This window comes from Pristiophorus japonicus, unplaced genomic scaffold, assembly GCF_044704955.1.
Source record: "Pristiophorus japonicus isolate sPriJap1 unplaced genomic scaffold, sPriJap1.hap1 HAP1_SCAFFOLD_603, whole genome shotgun sequence".
Classification (NCBI taxonomy): domain Eukaryota; kingdom Metazoa; phylum Chordata; class Chondrichthyes; family Pristiophoridae; genus Pristiophorus; species Pristiophorus japonicus.
The window spans coordinates 116,431-134,403 of NW_027254513.1; the positions used below are offsets into that span (position 1 = coordinate 116,431).

At 52.9% G+C, this 17,973-nt stretch overlaps 1 pseudogene; it reads left to right on the top strand.

Moving 5' to 3' along the window:
• LOC139255435 (flavin-containing monooxygenase 5-like) overlaps positions 1-17,973 on the top strand; it is a 45,678-nt pseudogene that overhangs the window by 4,131 nt on the left and 23,574 nt on the right.

Sequence of the window (17,973 nt, forward strand, 5' to 3'; positions counted from 1 at the left end):
ATTTTTATATATCGTGAACAGCACTCACGTACGTTTCGCCCAAGATACTGAGGCCAACTAATACCCCTTGGTTTACCTCCACCAGGAACAAGCGACGGATGACCAGGCCAGTATCTACAAGTCATTGATCATCAATACCTCCAAAGAAATGATGTGTTACAGTGATTTTCCCATTCCTGCCAGTTACCCAAATTATATGCATAATTCCCGGATTCTCGACTACTTCCGTCTTTACGCCAAGAGGTTTGATCTGATGAAGTACACCCGGCTGAAGGTCAGTGCTTTCTGTTGGTAGAGAATTGTCTCAGTGGTGGCCCTGGGAAGGAATGTCCGACTCGAATTGAGTCACAGTAAGCCGTGACTCAGTGGGTACTGCGCTGTCGGAGGGTCAGTACTGAGGGAGTGCCGCACTGTCGGAGGGGCAGTACTGAGGGAGTGCCGTACTGTGCTGTCGGAGGGGCAGTACTGAGGGAGTGCCGTACTGCACTGTGGGAGGGGCAGTACTGAGGGAGTGCCGTACTGCGCTGTCGGAGGGGCAGTACTGAGGGAGTGCCGTACTGCGCTGTCGGAGGGGCAGTACTGAGGGAGTGCCGTACTGCACTGTCGGAGGGGCAGTACTGAGGGAGTGCCGTACTGCGCTGTCGGAGGGGCAGTACTGAGGGAGTGCCGCACTGTGCTGTCGGAGGGGCAGTACTGAGGGAGTGCCGTACTGCGCTGTCGGAGGGGCAGTACTGAGGGAGTGCCGTACTGCACTGTCGGAGGGGCAGTCCTGAGGGAGTGCCGTACTGCACTGTCGGAGGGGCAGTACTGAGGGAGTGCCGCACTGTCGGAGGGGCAGTACTGAGGGAGGGCCGCACTGTCGGAGGGGCAGTACTGAGGGAGTGCCGCACTGTCGGAGGGGCAGTACTGAGGGAGTGCCGCACTGTCGGAGGGGCAGTACTGAGGGAGTGCCGTACTGTACTGTCGGAGGGGCAGTACTGAGGGAGTGCCGCACTGCACTGTCGGAGGGGCAGTACTGAGGGAGTGCCGTACTGTCGGAGGGGCAGTACTGAGGGAGTGCCGTACTGTGCTGTGGGAGGGGCAGTACTGAGGGAGTGCCGTACTGTCGGAGGGGCAGTACTGAGGGAGTGCCGTACTGCACTGTGGGAGGGGCAGTACTGAGGGAGTGCCGTACTGCGCTGTCGGAGGGGCAGTACTGAGGGAGTGCCGTACTGTCGGAGGGGCAGTACTGAGGGAGTGCCGTACTGTCGGAGGGGCAGTACTGAGGGAGTGCCGTACTGTCGGAGGGGCAGTACTGAGGGAGTGCCGTACTGCACTGTCGGAGGGGCAGTACTGAGGGAGTGCCGTACTGCGCTGTCGGAGGGGCAGTACTGAGGGAGTGCCGTACTGTCGGAGGGGCAGTACTGAGGGAGTGTCGTACTGCACTGTCGGAGGGGCAGTACTGAGGGAGTGCCGTACTGTCGGAGGGGCAGTACTGAGGGAGTGCCGTACTGCGCTGTCGGAGGGGCAGTACTGAGGGAGTGCCGTACTGTCGGAGGGGCAGTACTGAGGGAGTGCTGTACTGCGCTGTCGGAGGGGCAGTACTGAGGGAGTGCCGTACTGTGCTGTCGGAGGGGCGGTACTGAGGGAGTGCCGTACTGCGCTGTCGGAGGGGTGGTACTGAGGGAGTGCCGTACTGCGCTGTCGGAGGGGCGGTACTGAGGGAGTGCCGTACTGCGCTGTCGGAGGGACAGTACTGAGGGAGTGCCGTACTGCGCTGTCGGAGGGGCGGTACTGAGGGAGTGCCATACTGTGCTGTCGGAGGGGCAGTACTGAGGGAGTGCCGTACTGTGCTGTCAGAGGGGCAGTATTGAGGGAGTGCTGCCGGAGGGGCGGTACTGAGGGAGTGCCGTACTGTTGGAGGGGCAGTACTGAGGGAGAGCCGTACTGTGCTGTCAGAGGGGCAGTATTGAGGGAGTGCTGCCGGAGGGGCGGTACTGAGGGAGTGCCGTACTGTTGGAGGGGCAGTACTGAGGGAGAGCCGTACTGTCGGAGGGGCAGTACTGAGGGAGTGCCGTACTGTCGGAGGGGCAGTACTGAGGGAGTGCCGTACTGTGCTGTCAGAGGGGCAGTACTGAGGGAGTGCCGTACTGTCGGAGGGGCAGTACTGAGGGAGTGCCGTACTGTCGGAGGGGCAGTACTGAGGGAGTGACGTACTGTCGGAGGGGCAGTACTGAGGGAGTGCCGTACTGTCGGAGGGGCAGTACTGAGGGAGTGACGTACTGTCGGAGGGGCAGTACTGAGGGAGTGCCGTACTGTGCTGTCAGAGGGGCAGTACTGAGGGAGAGCCGTACTGTGCTGTCAGAGGGGCAGTACTGAGGGAGTGCCGTACTGTCGGAGGGGCAGTACTGAGGGAGTGCCGTACTGTCAGAGGGGCAGTACTGAGGGAGAGCCGTACTGTGCTGTCAGAGGGGCAGTACTGAGGGAGTGTCGTACTGCGCTGTCGGAGGGGCAGTACTGAGGGAGTGCCGCACTGCGCTGTCGGAGGGGCAGTACTGAGGGAGTGCCGCACTGCGCTGTCGGAGGGGCAGTACTGAGGGAGTGTCGTACTGCGCTGTCGGAGGGGCAGTACTGAGGGAGTGCCGCACTGCGCTGTCGGAGGGGCAGTACTGAGGGAGTGTCGTACTGCGCTGTCGGAGGGGCAGTACTGAGGGAATGCCGTACTGCGCTGTCGGAGGGGCAGTACTGAGGGAGTGCCGTACTGTACTGTCGGAGGGGCAGTACTGAGGGAGTGCTGTACTGTACTGTCGGAGGGGCAGTACTGAGGGAGTGCCGTACTGTCGGAGGGCCAGTACTGAGGGAGTGCCGTACTGTGCTGTCGGAGGGGCAGTACTGAGGGAGTGCCGTACTGTGCTGTCGGAGGGGCAGTACTGAGGGAGTGCCGTACTGTACTGTCGGAGGGGCAGTACTGAGGGAGTACCGTACTGTGCTGTCGGAGGGGCAGTACTGAGGGAGCGCCGCACTGCGCTGTCGGAGGGGCAGTACTGAGGGAGTGCCGTACTGCGCTGTCGGAGGGGCAGTACTGAGGGAGTGCCGTACTGCGCTGTCGGAGGGGCAGTACTAAGGGAGTACCGTACTGTGCTGTCGGAGGGGCAGTACTGAGGGAGTGCCGTACTGTGCTGTCGGAGGGGCAGTACTGAGGGAGTGCCGTACTGCACTGTCGGAGGGGCAGTACTGAGGGAGTGCCGTACTGTGCTGTTGGAGGGGCAGTACTGAGGGAGTGTCGTACTGTCGGAGGGGCAGTACTGAGGGAGTGTTGCACTGTCGGAGGGGCAGTACTGAGGGAGCTTTTATCCTGTGCCAGTAACCTTTTCTGTGACACCTTGTCAAATGCCTTGTGGAAGTCCAAATACACCACATCTACTGGTTCCCCCGTTATCCACCCTGTTCTTTGTGTCTCCACAGACCAGTGTGTGCAGCGTAACTCAACGACAAGACTTCGCCTCCTCTGGGCAGTGGGATGTGACCACAAGGGACAGCGATGGACAGATGCAGACTTGGCTTTTTGACGCAGTAATGGTCTGCACCGGTCACCATACCAACCCACACTTGCCACTGGAATCCTTCCCCGGTGAGATGGGCAGGCTAGAATTCGGTCATAATGGGAGCGAGATTGGGGGCAGGAATTGAGCCTGACGTCATCGGCCCAGACCGTCAACACTTCCGTTCAAGCGGTGTGCCCTCTCCAAGTTGTGCTTCTATCAAAGTTCAGTCCACTGGCGCACCACCATGGCTTTCATAAGAAATAGGAGCAGGAGTAGGACCATACGGCCCCTCGAGCCTGCTCCGCCATTTAATACCATCATGGCTGATCCGATCATGGACCCAGCTCCACTTCCCTGCCCGCCCCCTTATCGGTTAAGGAACTGTCTATCTCTGTCTTAAATATATTCAATGTCCCGGCTTCCACAGCTCTCTGAGGCAGCGAGTTCCACAGATTTACAACCCTCTGAGAGAAGAAATTCCTCCTCATCTCAGTTTTAAATGGGCGGCCCCTTATTCTAAGACCATGCCCCTAGTTCTAGTCTCCCCCATCAGTGGGAACATCCTCTCTGCATCCACCTTGTCGAGCCCCCCTCATAATCTGATACGTTTCGATAAGATCACCTCTCATTCTTCTGAACTCCAATGAGTAGAGGCCCAACCTCCTCAACCTTTCCTCATAAGTCAACCCCCTCATCCCCGGAATCAACCGAGTGAACCTTCTCTGAACTGCCTCCAAAGCAAGTATATCCTTTCGTAAATACGGAGAGCAAAACTGCACGCAGTACTCCAGGTGTGGCCTCACCAATACCCTGTATAACTGGAGCAAGACTTCCCTGCTTTTATACTCCATCCCCTTTGCAATAAAGGCCAAGATACCATTGGCCCTTCCTGATCACTTGCTGTACCTGCATACTAACCTTTTGTGTTTCATGCACAAGTAACCCCCAGGTCCCGCTGTACTGCGGCACTTTGCAATCTTTCTCCATTTAAATAATAACTTGCTCTTTGATGTTTTTCTGTCAACTGCATGACCTCACACTTTCCAATTTTATAATCCATTTGGCAAATTTTTGCCCACTCACTGAGCCTGTCTGTGTCCTTTTGCAGATTTTGTGTCCTCCTCACACATTGCTTTTCCTCCCATCTTTGTATCGTCAATAAACTTGGCGACATTACACTCGGTCCCTTCTTCCAAGTCGTTAGTGTAGATTGTAAATAGTTGGGGCCCCAGCACTGATCCCTTCAGCACCCCACTAGTTACTGATTGCCAACCCGAGAATGACCCATTTATCCCGACTCTCTGTTTACTGTTAGTTAACCAATCCTCTATCCGTGCTAATATATTACCCCCAACCCCGTGAACTTTTATCTTGTGCAGTAACCTTTTATGTAGAACCTGATCGAATGCCTTCTGGGAATCCAAATACACCACATCCACTGGTTCCCCCTTTATCCACCCTGCTCGTTACATCCTCAAATCTGATGTTAATTCCATTTTCCTTGAAACAGAGGAGACTGAGGGAAGATTTAATTGAGGTGTATAAAATTATGAGGGGGCTAGATAGTTCCGAGTAGAGCGCTCGCTTTGGGAGTCTCGTGTCTGGGGCGTGCGGACAATGTGGCCCCGCCCAGCGGAGCTGGTCGAGTGTGGTCAGTGCTTCGATGCTGGGGATGTTGGGCCTGGTCGAGGACGCTAACGTTGGTGCGTCTGTCCTCCCAGGGGATTTGCAGGATCTTGCGGAGACAGCGTTGGTGGTATTTCTCCAGCGACTTGAGGTGTCTGCTGTACATCGTCACATTTCATACCTCGGGAGCCTCCTATCAACAAGGGCAGACATCAATGACGAGGTTCAACAACCCCTCCAGGGCACCAGTGCGGCCTTCGGTCGCCTTGAGGAAATGAGTGTTTGAAATCCAGACCCTCATATCCACTACCAAGCTCATGGTCTACAGGGCTGTAGTGATACCCGCCCTCCTGTATGGCTCAGAGACATGGACCATGTACAGTAGACACCTCACCCCCAACACCCAGCTCATGGTCTACAGGGCTGTAGTAATACCCACCCTCCTGTATGGCCCAGAGACATGGACCATGTACAGTAGGTATCTCACCCCCACCACCCAGCTCATGGTCTACAGGGCTGTAGTGATACCCACCTCCTGTATGGCCCAGAGACATGGACCATGTACAGTAGACACCTCAAGTCGCTGGAGAAATACCACCAACGATGTCTCCGCAAGATCCTGCAAATCCCCCGGGAGGACAGACGCACCAACGTTAGCGTCCTCGACCAGGCCCAACATCCCCAGCATCGAAGCACTGACCACACTCGACCAGCTCCGCTGGGCAGGGCCACATTGTCCGCATGCCCCCAGACACGAGACTCCAAAAGCGAGCGCTCGACTCGGAACTCCTTCACGGGCAAGCGAGCCAAAGGTGGGCAGAGGAAACGTTACAAGGGACACACCCCTCCCCTGATAAAGTGCAACATCCCCACCGACACCTGGGAGTCCCTGGCCCAAAGACCAGTACGCCCTAAGTGGAGGAAGTGCATCCGGGAGGGCGCTGAGCACCTCGAGTCTCGTCGCCGAGAGCGTGCAGAAAGCAAGCGCAGGCAGCGGAAGGAGCGTGCGGCAAACCAGTCCCACCCTCCCCTTCCCTCAACGTCTATCTGTCCCACCCGTGACAGGGTCTGTGGCTCTCGTATTGGACTGTTCAGCTACTTATTATCTGAATGGCGGCAGATTAGGAAAAGGGGAGGTGCAACGAGACCTGGGTATCATGGTACATCAGTCATTGAAAGTTGGCATGCAGGTACAGCAGGCGGTGAAGAAGGCAAATGGTATGTTGGCCTTCATAGTGAGAGGATTTGAGTATAGGAGCAGGGAGGTCTTACTGCAGTTGTACAGGGCCTTGGTGAGGCCACACCTGGAATATTGTGTTCAGTTTTGGTCTCCTAACCTGAGGAAGGACATTCTTGCTATTGAGGGATTGCAGCGAAGGTTCACCAGACTGATTCCCGGGATGGCAGGACTGACATATGAAGAAAGACTGGATCGACTAGGCTTATATTCACTGGAGTTTAGAAGAATGAGAGGGGATCTCATAGAAACATGTAAAATTCTGACGGGAGTGGACAGGTTCGATGCAGGAAGAATGTTCCCGATGTTGGGGAAGTCCAGAACCAGGGCTCACAGTCTAAGGATAAGGGGTAAGCCATTTAGGACCGAGATGAGGAGAAACTTCTTCACCCAGAGAATTGTGAACCTGTGGAATTCTCTACCACAGAAAGTTGTTGAGGCCAGTTCGTTGGATATATTCAAAAGGGAGTTAGATGTGGCCCTTACGGCTAAAGGGATCAGTGGGTGTGGAGAGAAGGCAGGAGTGGGGTACTGAAGTTGCATGATCAGCCATGATCATATTGAATGGTGGTGCAGGCTCGAAGGGCCCAATGGCCTGCCCTTGCACCTATTTTCTATGTTTCGATGTCTCTGAGGACTTGTGTTAGAGTAGAAGCAAGTCTTTCTTGTTTCCGAGGGAGTGCCGATGATGCTGGTTCACAATCCATGTCTCTGAACCATACAGGAGGGCGGGTATCACTAGAGATTAACAGCGCTATACAAATACAAGATTTACATGTGATTTGTCTGTCTTGTGTGCTTCTAGGCATCGACAGTTTCAAAGGTCAGTACATACACAGCAAGGAGTACAAAGATCCCCGGAACTTTGAGGGGAAGAGAGTCGTTGTAATCGGAATCGGAAATTCCGGAGGGGACCTTGCAGTTGAGATTAGTCGATTTGCTCAACAGGTGAGAACCAACGCCCAAGGAATTGTCGATTGCTCTGAGAACCGTCAAAGATACGCGGGCGGGCGCAGGGAGGGAACCATAACGGCAGAGCCCAGCACGTGAGTGTTAAGACAGGACCCCCCAGTAAAACCGACGTCAATGGGAACAAGAACATAAGAAATAGGAGCAGGAGTGGGCCATTCGGCCCCTCGAGCCTGCTACGCCATTTAATACCATCATGGCTGATCCGATCATGGACCCAGCTCCACTTCCCTGCCCGCTCCCTTATCGGTTAAGAAACTGTCTATCTCTGTCTTAAATATAGTCAATGTCCCAGCTTCCACAGCTCTCTGAGGCAGCGAATTCCACAGATTTACAACCCTCTGAGAGAAGAAATTCCTCCTCATCTCAGTTTTAAATGGGCGGCCCCTTATTCTAAGACCATGCCCCCTAGTTCTAGTCTCCCCCATCAGTGGGAACATCCTCTCTGCATCCACCTTGTCGAGCCCCCTCATAATCTGATACGTTTCGATAAGATCACCTCTCATTCTTCTGAATTCCAATGAGTAGAGACCCAACCTCCTCAACCTTTCCTCATAAGTCAACCCCCTCATCTCCGGAATCAACCGAGTGAACCTTCTCTGAACTGCCTCCAAAGCAAAGTATATCCTTTCGTAAATACGGAGAGCAAAACTGCACGCAGTACTCCAGGTGTGGCCTCACCAATACCCTGTATAACTGGAGCAAGACTTCCCTGCTTTTATACTCCATCCCCTTTGCAATAAAGGCCAAGATACCATTGGCCTTCCTGATCACTTGCTGTACCTGCATACTAACCTTTTGTGTTTCATGCACAAGTAACCCCCAGGTCCCGCTGTACTGCAGCACTTTGCGATCTTTCTCCGTTTAAATAATAACTTGCTCTTTGATTTTTTTCTACCAAAGTGCATGACCTCACACTTTCCCACATTATACTCCATCGGCCAAATTTTTGCCCACTCACTGAGCCTGTCTGTGTCCTTTTGCAGATTTTGTGTCCTCCTCACACATTGCTTTTCCTCCCATCTTTGTATCGTCAGCAAACTTGTCTACGTTAAACTCAGTCCCTTCTTCCAAATCGTTAATATAGATTGTAAATAGTTGGGTCCCCAGCACTGATCCCTGCGGCACCCCACTAGTTACTGATTGCCAACCAGGGAATGAACCATTTATCCTGACTCTCTGTTTTTTTCATTAATATAGATTGTAAATAGATGGGGCCCCAGCACTGATCCCTGTGGCACCCCACTAGTTACTGATTGCCAACCCGAAAATGACCCATTTATCCCGACCCTCTGTTTTCTGTTAGTTAATATAAATTGTAAATATTACATCGGGGTGGGGAACTGGCTGGAGTCATACCTAGCGCAAAGGAAGATGGTTGTGGTGGTTGGAGGTCAACCAATCACAGCCCCAGGACATCGCTGCAGGAGTTCCTCAGGGCAGTGTCCTAGGCCGAACAATCTTAAGCTGCTTCATGGAAGACCTTCCCTCCATCGTGAGGTCAGAAGTGGGGATGTTCGCTGAAGTGAGTTTGTGCACTTTGGTGGCAAAAACAGGAAGGTAGAATATTATCTGAATGGTGACAGATTAGGAAAAGGGGAGGTGCAACGAGACCTGGGTATCATCGTACATCAGTCATTGAAAGTTGGCATGCAGGTACAGCAGGCGGTGAAGAAGGCAAATGGTATGTTCGCCTTCATAGCGAGAGGAATTGAGTATAGGAGCAGGGAGGTCTTACTGCAGTTGTACAGGGCCTTGGTGAGGCCACACCTGGAATATTGTGTTCAGTTTTGGTCTCCTAATCTGAGGAAGGACATTCTTGCTATTGAGGGAGTGCAGCGAAGGTTCACCAGACTGATTCCCGGGATGGCAGGACATATGAAGAAAGACTGGATCGACTGGGCTTATATTCACTGGAGTTTAGAAGAATGAGAGGGAATCTCATAGAAACATATAAAATTCTGACGGGATTGGACAGGTTAGATGCAGGAAGAATGTTCCCGATGTTGGGGAAGTCCAGAACCAGGGACACAGTCTAAGGATAAGGGGTAAGCCATTTAGGACCGAGATGAGGAGAAACTTCTTCACCCAGAGAATTGTGAACCTGTGGAATTCTCTACCACAGAAAGTTGTTGGGGCCAGTTCGTTGGATATATTCAAAAGGGAGTTAGATGTGGCCCTTACGACTAAAGGGATCATGGGGTATGGAGAGAAGGCAGGAGTGGGGTACTGAGGGAATGATCATCCATGATTATATTGAATGGTGGTGCAGGCTCGAAGGGCCCAATGGCCTCCTCCTGCACCTATTTTTTATGTTTCTGTGTTTTCTAAGACTGCAGAGAGTTCAAGTCGAGATGGTGTGTGACTCGGATGAGAAGTAGGAGGTGGTGGTGTTCCCATGCGCCTACTACCCTTGTCCTTCTAGACGGTAGATGAACTCTAAGCCATCATCAACATGCTCAACTAGGCGTACGAAAGCATGGGCCTTACGTTAAACATCCGTAAGACAAAGGTCCCCCACCAGCCTGTCCTCACCGTACAGCACTGCCCCCCAGTCATCAAGATCCACGGCGTGGCCCTGGACAACGTGGACCATTTCCCAGACCTCGGGAGCCTCTTATCAACCAGAGCAGACATTGGCGACGAGGGCCAACACCGCCTCCAGTGCGCCAGTGCAGCCTTCGGCCGCCTGAGGAAAAGAGTGTTCGAAGACCAGGCCCTCAAATCCACCACCCAGCTCATGGTCTACAGGGCTGCAGTGATACCCACCCTCCTGTATGGCTCAGAGACGTTGACCATGTGCAGTAGGTATCTCAACCCCAGTACACAGCTCATGGTCTACAGGGCTGTAGTAATACCCGCCCTCCTGTATGGCTCAGAGACGTTGACCATGTGCAGTAGGTATCTCACCCCCAGCACCCAGCTCATGGTCTACAGGGCTGTAGTAATACCCGCCCTCCTGTATGGCTCAGAGACATGGACCATGTACAGTAGGTATCTCACCCCCAGCACCCAGCTCATGGTCTACAGGGCTGTAGTAATACCCACCCTCCTGTATGGCCCAGAGACATGGACCATGTACAGTAGGTATCTCACCCCTAGCACCCAGCTCATGGTCTACAGGGCTGTAGTAATACCCACCCTCCTGTATGGCCCAGAGACATGGACCATGTACAGTAGGTATCTCACCCCTAGCACCCAGCTCATGGTCTACAGGGCTGTAGTAATACCCGCCCTCCTGTATGGCTCAGAGACATGGACCATGTACAGTAGGTATCTCACCCCCAGCACCCAGCTCATGGTCTACAGGGCTGTAGTGATACCCACCCTCCTGTATGGCCCAGAGATATGGACCATGTACAGTAGACACCTCAAGTCGCTGGAGAAATACCACCAACGCTGTCTCCGCAAGATCCTGCAAATCCCCTGGGAGGACAGACGCACTAACGCTAGCGTCCTCGACCAGGCCCAACATCCCCAGCGTCGATGCACTGACCACACTCGACCAGCTCCGCTGGGCGGGGCCACATTGTCCACATGCCCCCAGACACGAGATTCCCAAAGCGAGCGCTCTACTCAGAACTCCTTCACAGGCAAGCGAGCCCAAGGTAGGCAGAGGAAACGTTACAGGGACCACACCTCCTATTATAAAGTGCAACATCCCTACCCACACCTGGGAGTCCCTGGCCCAAAGACCAGCCCGCCCTAAGTGGAGGAAGTGCATCCGGGAGGGCGCTGAGCACCTCGAGTCTCGTCGCCGAGAGCACGCAGAAAGCAAGCGCAGGCAGCGGAAGGAGCGTGCGGCAAACCTGTCCCACCCTCCCCTTCCCTCAACGTCTATCTGTCCCACCCTGTGACAGGGACTGTGGTTCCTGTATTGGACTGTTCAGTCAACCCGAGAACTCGCGTTAGAGTGGGAGCAAGTCTTCCTCGATTCCCAGGGACTGCCTACGATAATGATGTAGGCGGTCGGGGTCACTGTGTTTGGGAAGTGCTGGAAAAAAGCCTTGGCGTGTTGCTCCAGTGCATCTCTCGGACGGTGCACATGTGGGGGGGGTTTTTGCTCTGCCCTATTACGGGGGTCTTTGGTTGGCTGTTGGTGTATTGGGTCTCTCTGTCCCTTCTCGGGGACGGTCCAGCAGCTTCTGGCTCGCTGACCACTAAACTGGCGGTCTCGAAGCGCCCTCGCACCCCTATCTGGTTCTCAGCGCAGAATTCTGGTGGATTCTGAGCTTCCACAAGGGAAAACATAACACTCAGAGTCAAGTGGTCCTTTGGAACAACAAAAAAACCGGGTACGTCCAACGTATTAACCACGGTAAGTTTCCAACAAGGCCAAACTTCATCAAAACACATCTCAGACACACACACTTATAAACTATGAAAATCTATGGGAAGAAACGGTCACAACGAAAAGCTTACACAATTTTATCTTCACAAGACAGCCCCAACCCCACCCCCAGCCCGCTTTGTGCCTGACTGACCTGGGCCGACAGTTGGGACAAGAAAACCCCAGGACAATACTTACCATCCCTTTTTTGACAGTTATTCCTCATTGCCTTAGGATGGTCGGTTTCCGTTGGCTTACTGGGGTGAGTGTTGCCTCTCCCGGTTACTTTGGCCTCCGGTTCTTCAGCTGGTTGGCCTGGGAGGGTTGTTCGGTGTGCGGCTCCGCTTCTTGAGACGATGCTGGGCCTCTCGGTAGCTGGGTTGTATCTTCTGCACGCAAGTCGAGCCCAGGGCCCGTACGATGGTCTGCTTCACAGCCGGTAACAGTCGGTCTCCGTTCTCTCTCGGCTCCTCGACTCCTTCTCCGACTGCCCCCGCTGCTTTCTCCCTGTTGTTTCTCCGTGCTTTCGTAGGCCTTGCTCCTCCAGCTGCGTTTCCTACCACATTCCAACTGGGCCGGGCAGTCCCCATTGGTTGAGGATGTCCCCGCTCCAGGCCCGACTCGCCCCCTGATTGGCCGGCCACAATGCACTTTCGCCCCATTGGCCAGTGCCTCTGTCTTGCTTGTGAGCCAGACTCCACAGTGTCTGTATCCACCCACACGTTACCCAGCATGCCTGGTTCGAGGGTTTGACTTGGCCAAAAATGTTCATTTAAAATACATCAGAGTTAAAACAACAGTGCACTACTTGGCCAAAAATGTTCATTTTAAAATGAAGAGAAACATAGAAAATAGGTGCAGGAGTAGGCCATTCGGCCCTTCTAGCCTGCACCGCCATTCAATGAGTTCATGGCTGAACATGCAACTTCAGTACCCCATTCCTGCTTTCTCACCATACCCCTTGATCCCCCTAGTCGTAAGGACTACGTCTATACTCCATCCCCTTTGCAATAAAGGCCAAGATACCATTGGCCCTTCCTGATCACTTGCTGTACCTGCATACTAACCTTTTGTGTTTCATGCACAAGTAACCCCCAGGTCCCGCTGTACTGCGGCACTTTGCAATCTTTCTCCGTTTAAATAATAACTTGCTCTGTGATTTTTTTTCTGCCAATCATGATCTGATCATGGACCCAGCTCCACTTCCCCGCCCGCTCCCCAAAACCCTTCACTCCCTTATCGCTCAAAAATATGTCTATCTCCGCCTTAAATATATTCAATGTCCCGGCTTCCACAGCTCTCTGAGGCAGCGAGTTCCACAGATTTACAACCCTCTGAGAGAAGAAATTCCTCCTCATCTCAGTTTTAAATGGGCGGCCCCTTATTCTAAGACCATGCCCCCTAGTTCTAGTCTCCCCCATCAGTGGGAACATCCTCTCTGCATCCACCTTGTCGAGCCCCCTCATAATCTGATACGTTTCGATAAGATCACCTCTCATTCTTCTGAACTCCAATGAGTAGAGGCCCAACCTCCTCAACCTTTCCTCATAAGTCAACCCCCTCATCCCCGGAATCGACCGAGTGAACCTTCTCTGAACTGCCTCCAAAGCAAGTATATCCTTTCGTAAATACGGAGAGCAAAACTGCACGCAGTACTCCAGGTGTGGCCTCACCAATACCCTGTATAACTGGAGCAAGACTTCCCTGCTTTTATACTCCATCCCCTTTACAATAAAGGCCAAGATACCATTGGCCCTTCCTGATCACTTGCTGTACCTGCATACTAACCTTTTGTGTTTCATGTACAAGTAACCCCCAGGTCCCGCTGTACTGCCGCACTTTGAAATCTTTCTCCATTTAAATAATAACTTGCTCTGTGATTTTTTTTCTGCCAAAGTGCATGACCTCACACTTTCCCACATTATACTCCATTTAATGAGATCATGGCTGATCATTGACGTCAATGAGACCCCCTCTCATCCTCCAGTGAATACAGGGCCCAGTCGACCCAATCTCTCCTCATACGACAGTCCTGCCCTCCCAGGAATCAGTCTGGTGAACCTTCGCTGCACTCCCTCTACGCCAAGTATATCCTTCCTCGGGTAAGGAGACCCAACCTGCACATAATTGGGCCCAATTTTCTTAGAGCAACCAGTTTAGTTTGGAGTATCTTAGAAATCGCAATTCTTGGCATTTAGTTTGCTCCAGTTCGAGTGAGTTAGCTCAGGTTCGTTTTAGCTCAGGTTTTTTTCAAAAGGGGTTGTGACCAGCCACTTCGGCAAGTTTGGTCAGCGAAAACTTACTCCAAACTAACTTCGAACGGAGTAAGTATCCACTTTTGTAAGTTCTGAACAACTTTACCTCGAGTTAAGTTCGGGGCAGGCACAGCCAGAGACGGGGCGGTGGGACCCATTAAACACAAAGGACTGAAGCATTAAACACACCATGTAAAATGGATGAAAATCTCTTGCGATGATATTTTGCCTTATATCTGCTGAGTGAGGAGCGATCTTTCTCTTTAATAAGCAACCAATCAATAACAAATAAAAACTAGAAGTCCTACCTTGAGGTGAAGTGGAGGTGTGCCTGTCAGACTCTCTCTGTCTCTCTGTCAGACTCTCTCTGTCTCTCTCTCTCTCTCTCTCTGTCAGACCCTCTCTCTCTCTCTCTCTGTCAGACTCTCTCTCTCTCTCCCTCTCTCTCTCTCTCTCTCTGTCAGACTCTCTCTCTCTCTCTCTCTCTCTCTGTCAGACCCTCTCTCTCTCTCTGTCAGACTCTCTCTCTCTCCCTCTCTCTCTCTCTCTCTGTCAGACTCTCTCTCCCTCTCTCTCTCTCTGTCTCTCTGTCAGACTCTCTCTCCCTCTCTCTCTCTCTCTCTCTGTCAGACTCTCTCTGTCTCTCTCTGTCAGACTCTCTCTCCCTCTCTCTCTCTCTCTCTGTCTCTCTGTCAGACTCTCTCTCCCTCTCTCTCTCTCTGTCTCTCTCTGTCAGACTCTCTCTCCCTCTCTCTGTCTCTCTGTCAGACTCTCTCTGTCTCTCTCTGTCAGACTCTCTCTCCCTCTCTCTCTCTCTCTCTCTCTCTGTCTCTGTCTCTCTGTCAGACTCTCTCTCCCTCTCTCTCTCTCTCTCTGTCTCTCTGTCAGACTCTCTCTCCCTCTCTCTCTCTCTCTCTGTCTCTCTGTCAGACTCTCTCTCCCTCTCTCTCTCTCTGTCTCTCTGTCAGACTCTCTCTCCCTCTCTCTCTCTCTCTGTCAGACTCTCTCTGTCTCTCTCTGTCAGACTCTCTCTCCCTCTCTCTCTCTCTCTCTGTCTCTCTGTCAGACTCTCTCTCCCTCTCTCTCTCTCTGTCTCTCTCTGTCAGACTCTCTCTCCCTCTCTCTGTCTCTCTCTGTCTCTCTGTCAGACTCTCTCTGTCTCTCTCTGTCAGACTCTCTCTCCCTCTCTCTCTCTCTCTGTCTCTGTCTCTCTGTCAGACTCTCTCTCCCTCTCTCTCTCTCTCTCTGTCTCTCTCTGTCAGACTCTCTCTCCCTCTCTCTCCCTCTCTCTCTCTCTGTCTCTCTCTGTCTCTCTGTCAGACTCTCTCTTCCTCTCTCTGTCTCTCTCTGTCAGACTCTCTCTCCCTCTCTCTCTCTCTCTCTCTGTCTCTCTGTCAGACTCTCTCTCCCTCTCTCGCTCTCTCTCTCTGTCTCTCTGTCAGACTCTCTCTCCCTCTCTCTCTCTCTCTGGTTCTCTGTCTCTCTGTCAGACTCTCTCTCCCTCTCTCTCTCTCTCTCTCTCTGTCTCTCTGTCAGACTCTCTCTCCCTCTCTCTCTCTCTCTCTCTGGTTCTCTGTCTCTCTGTCAGACTCTCTCTCCCTCTCTCTCTCTCTCTCTCTGTCTCTCTGTCAGACTCTCTCTCCCTCTCTCTCTCTCTCTCTGGTTCTCTGTCTCTCTGTCAGACTCTCTCTCCCTCTCTCTCTCTCTCTGTCTCTCTCTGTCAGACTCTCTCTCCCTCTCTCTCTCTCTCTCTGTCAGACTCTCTCTCCCTCTCTCTCTCTCTCTCTGTCTCTCTGTCAGACTCTCTCTCCCTCTCTCGCTCTCTCTCTCTCTGTCTCTCTGTCAGACTCTCTCTCCCTCTCTCTCTCTCTCTCTGGTTCTCTGTCTCTCTGTCAGACTCTCTCTCCCTCTCTCTCTGTCTCCTCTCTGTCTCTCTCTCTCTCTCTCCTCTCCCTCTCTCTCTCTCCTCTCTCTCTGTCTCTCTGTCAGACTCTCTCTCCCTCTCTCTCAGTCTCCTCTCTGGCTCTCTCTCTCTCTCTCCTCTCTCTCTCTATCTCTCTCACCCTCTCTGTCTCTCTCTCTCTCTCTCTGTCTCTCTCCCTCTGACTCAGTGTTATTCTCTCTCTCTCTCTCTCTCTGTCTCTCTCTCTCTCTCTCTGTCTCAGTGTCTCTCTCTCTGTCTCTCTCTCTCTCTCTCCCTCCCCCTCTCTCTCTCTGTCTCAGTGTCTTTCTCCATCTCTCTCTCTCTCTGTCTCTCGCTCTCTGTCTCAGTGTCTTTCTCTCTCTCTCTCTCTGTCTCTCTCCCTCTCTCTCTCTCTCTCTTTCTGTCTCTCTCGCTCTGTCTCTCTCTCTCTCTCTCTGAGTGCCTCTCTCTCTGTCTCTCTCTCTCTGTCTCTCTCTTTCTCTCTCTCTCTCCCGCTGTCTCTCTCTCTCCCCTTCTCTCTCTCTCGCCCCCTCACTCTGTGTGTGTGTCTCTCTCTCTGTCACTGTCTCTCTGTGTTTCTGACAGTGAGGGGTAGCGGGAGAGGGGGGAGGGAAGAGGTGGAGGGAGCGGGATGAGGGAGAGGGTAGAGGGGGGAGGAGGGGTGTGGAGGGGGGAGGGAGGGGGGTCGGGGGAGGGAGGAGTTGGAGGGGGAAGGGAGGGGGTGGAGGGGGAGCAGGAGGAAGGAAGGAGGAGGGGTGTGGAGGGGTGGAGAGGGAGGGAGGGGGTGCAGGGGGGAGGAGGGAGGAGGGAGGGGGGAGGGGTGGGTCTGAACGGAGGCTGAACACGGGGGCAGGGACAACCAAACATTCTGCATTTACTCAATACAGTTGGACTGAATAGAAATGAAAACATTTATTAAAAGAATACACTCGCTCAATTAGTTAAATGAATGGCGAATGTGATCGATTACATTGTCCGCGGTCAGCGACAATGTAATCACTACAAGCTAGAGGAAATTCCTTTGGTTGCAGATAATTGAATGAGTTACCGAGTGTGGCCCTAATAAAAACCAGAAATCACGTCCTTGAAAGATGACCGTATGATATTAAAATTTCACGTGGGACGTGTTTTGCGACAGGCTGAATGTAGGTGGGGTGGCTGAACAGGAGGTTCAACTGCAGAGATTCGGGCTGTGACGAGCCGCTGCGCATGCGCGCAAACTCTAGTGCGCATGCGCAGTGTTCCCAGCACGGTTTTCTGCGCCAGGACCTGGCTCCGCCCCCCCCACCCCTTGTGCTGCGCCCGAAGACTTCCTGAGGAGCTCGGAGAATTAGCAAGTAAGTTTTCCGCGCCCTTTCCATTCTGGAAAGTCGACGCACCTTATGGAGATGCGTCGTTTTTACAGGGGGCGGAAACGTGGGCCCAATACTCCAGGTGCGGTCTCACCAGGGCCCTGTATAACTGCAGTAAGACCTCTTTGTTCCTGTACTCAGACCCTCTCACAATGAAGGCCAGCATACCATTTGCCTTCCGAACTGCGTGCTGTACCTGCGTGTTAACTTGCAGTGATTCATGTACAAGGACACCCAAGTACGCGCAAATTTGTAAAGTGCCGCAGTACAGCGGGACCTGGGGGTTACTTGTACATGAAACACAAAAGGATAGTATGCAGGTACAGCAAGTGATCAGGAAGGGCCAATGGTATCTTGGCCTTTATTGTAAAGGGGATGGAGTATAAAAGCAGGGAAGTCTTGCTCCAGTTATACAGGGTATTGGTGAGGCCACACCTGGAGTACTGCGTGCAGGTTTGCTCTCCGTATTTACCAAAGGATATACTTGCTTTGGAGGCAGTTCAGAGAAGGTTCACTCGGTTGATTCCGGAGATGAGGGGGTTGACTTATGAGGAAAGGTTGAGGAGGTTGGGCCTCTACTCATTGGAATTCAGAAGAATGAGAGGTGATCTTATCGAAACGTATCAGATTATGAGGGGGCTCGACAAGGTGGATGCAGAGAGGATGTTCCCACTGATGGGGGAGACTAGAACTAGGGGGCATGGTCTTAGAATAAGGGGCCGCCCATTTAAAACTGAGATGAGAAGGAATTTCTTC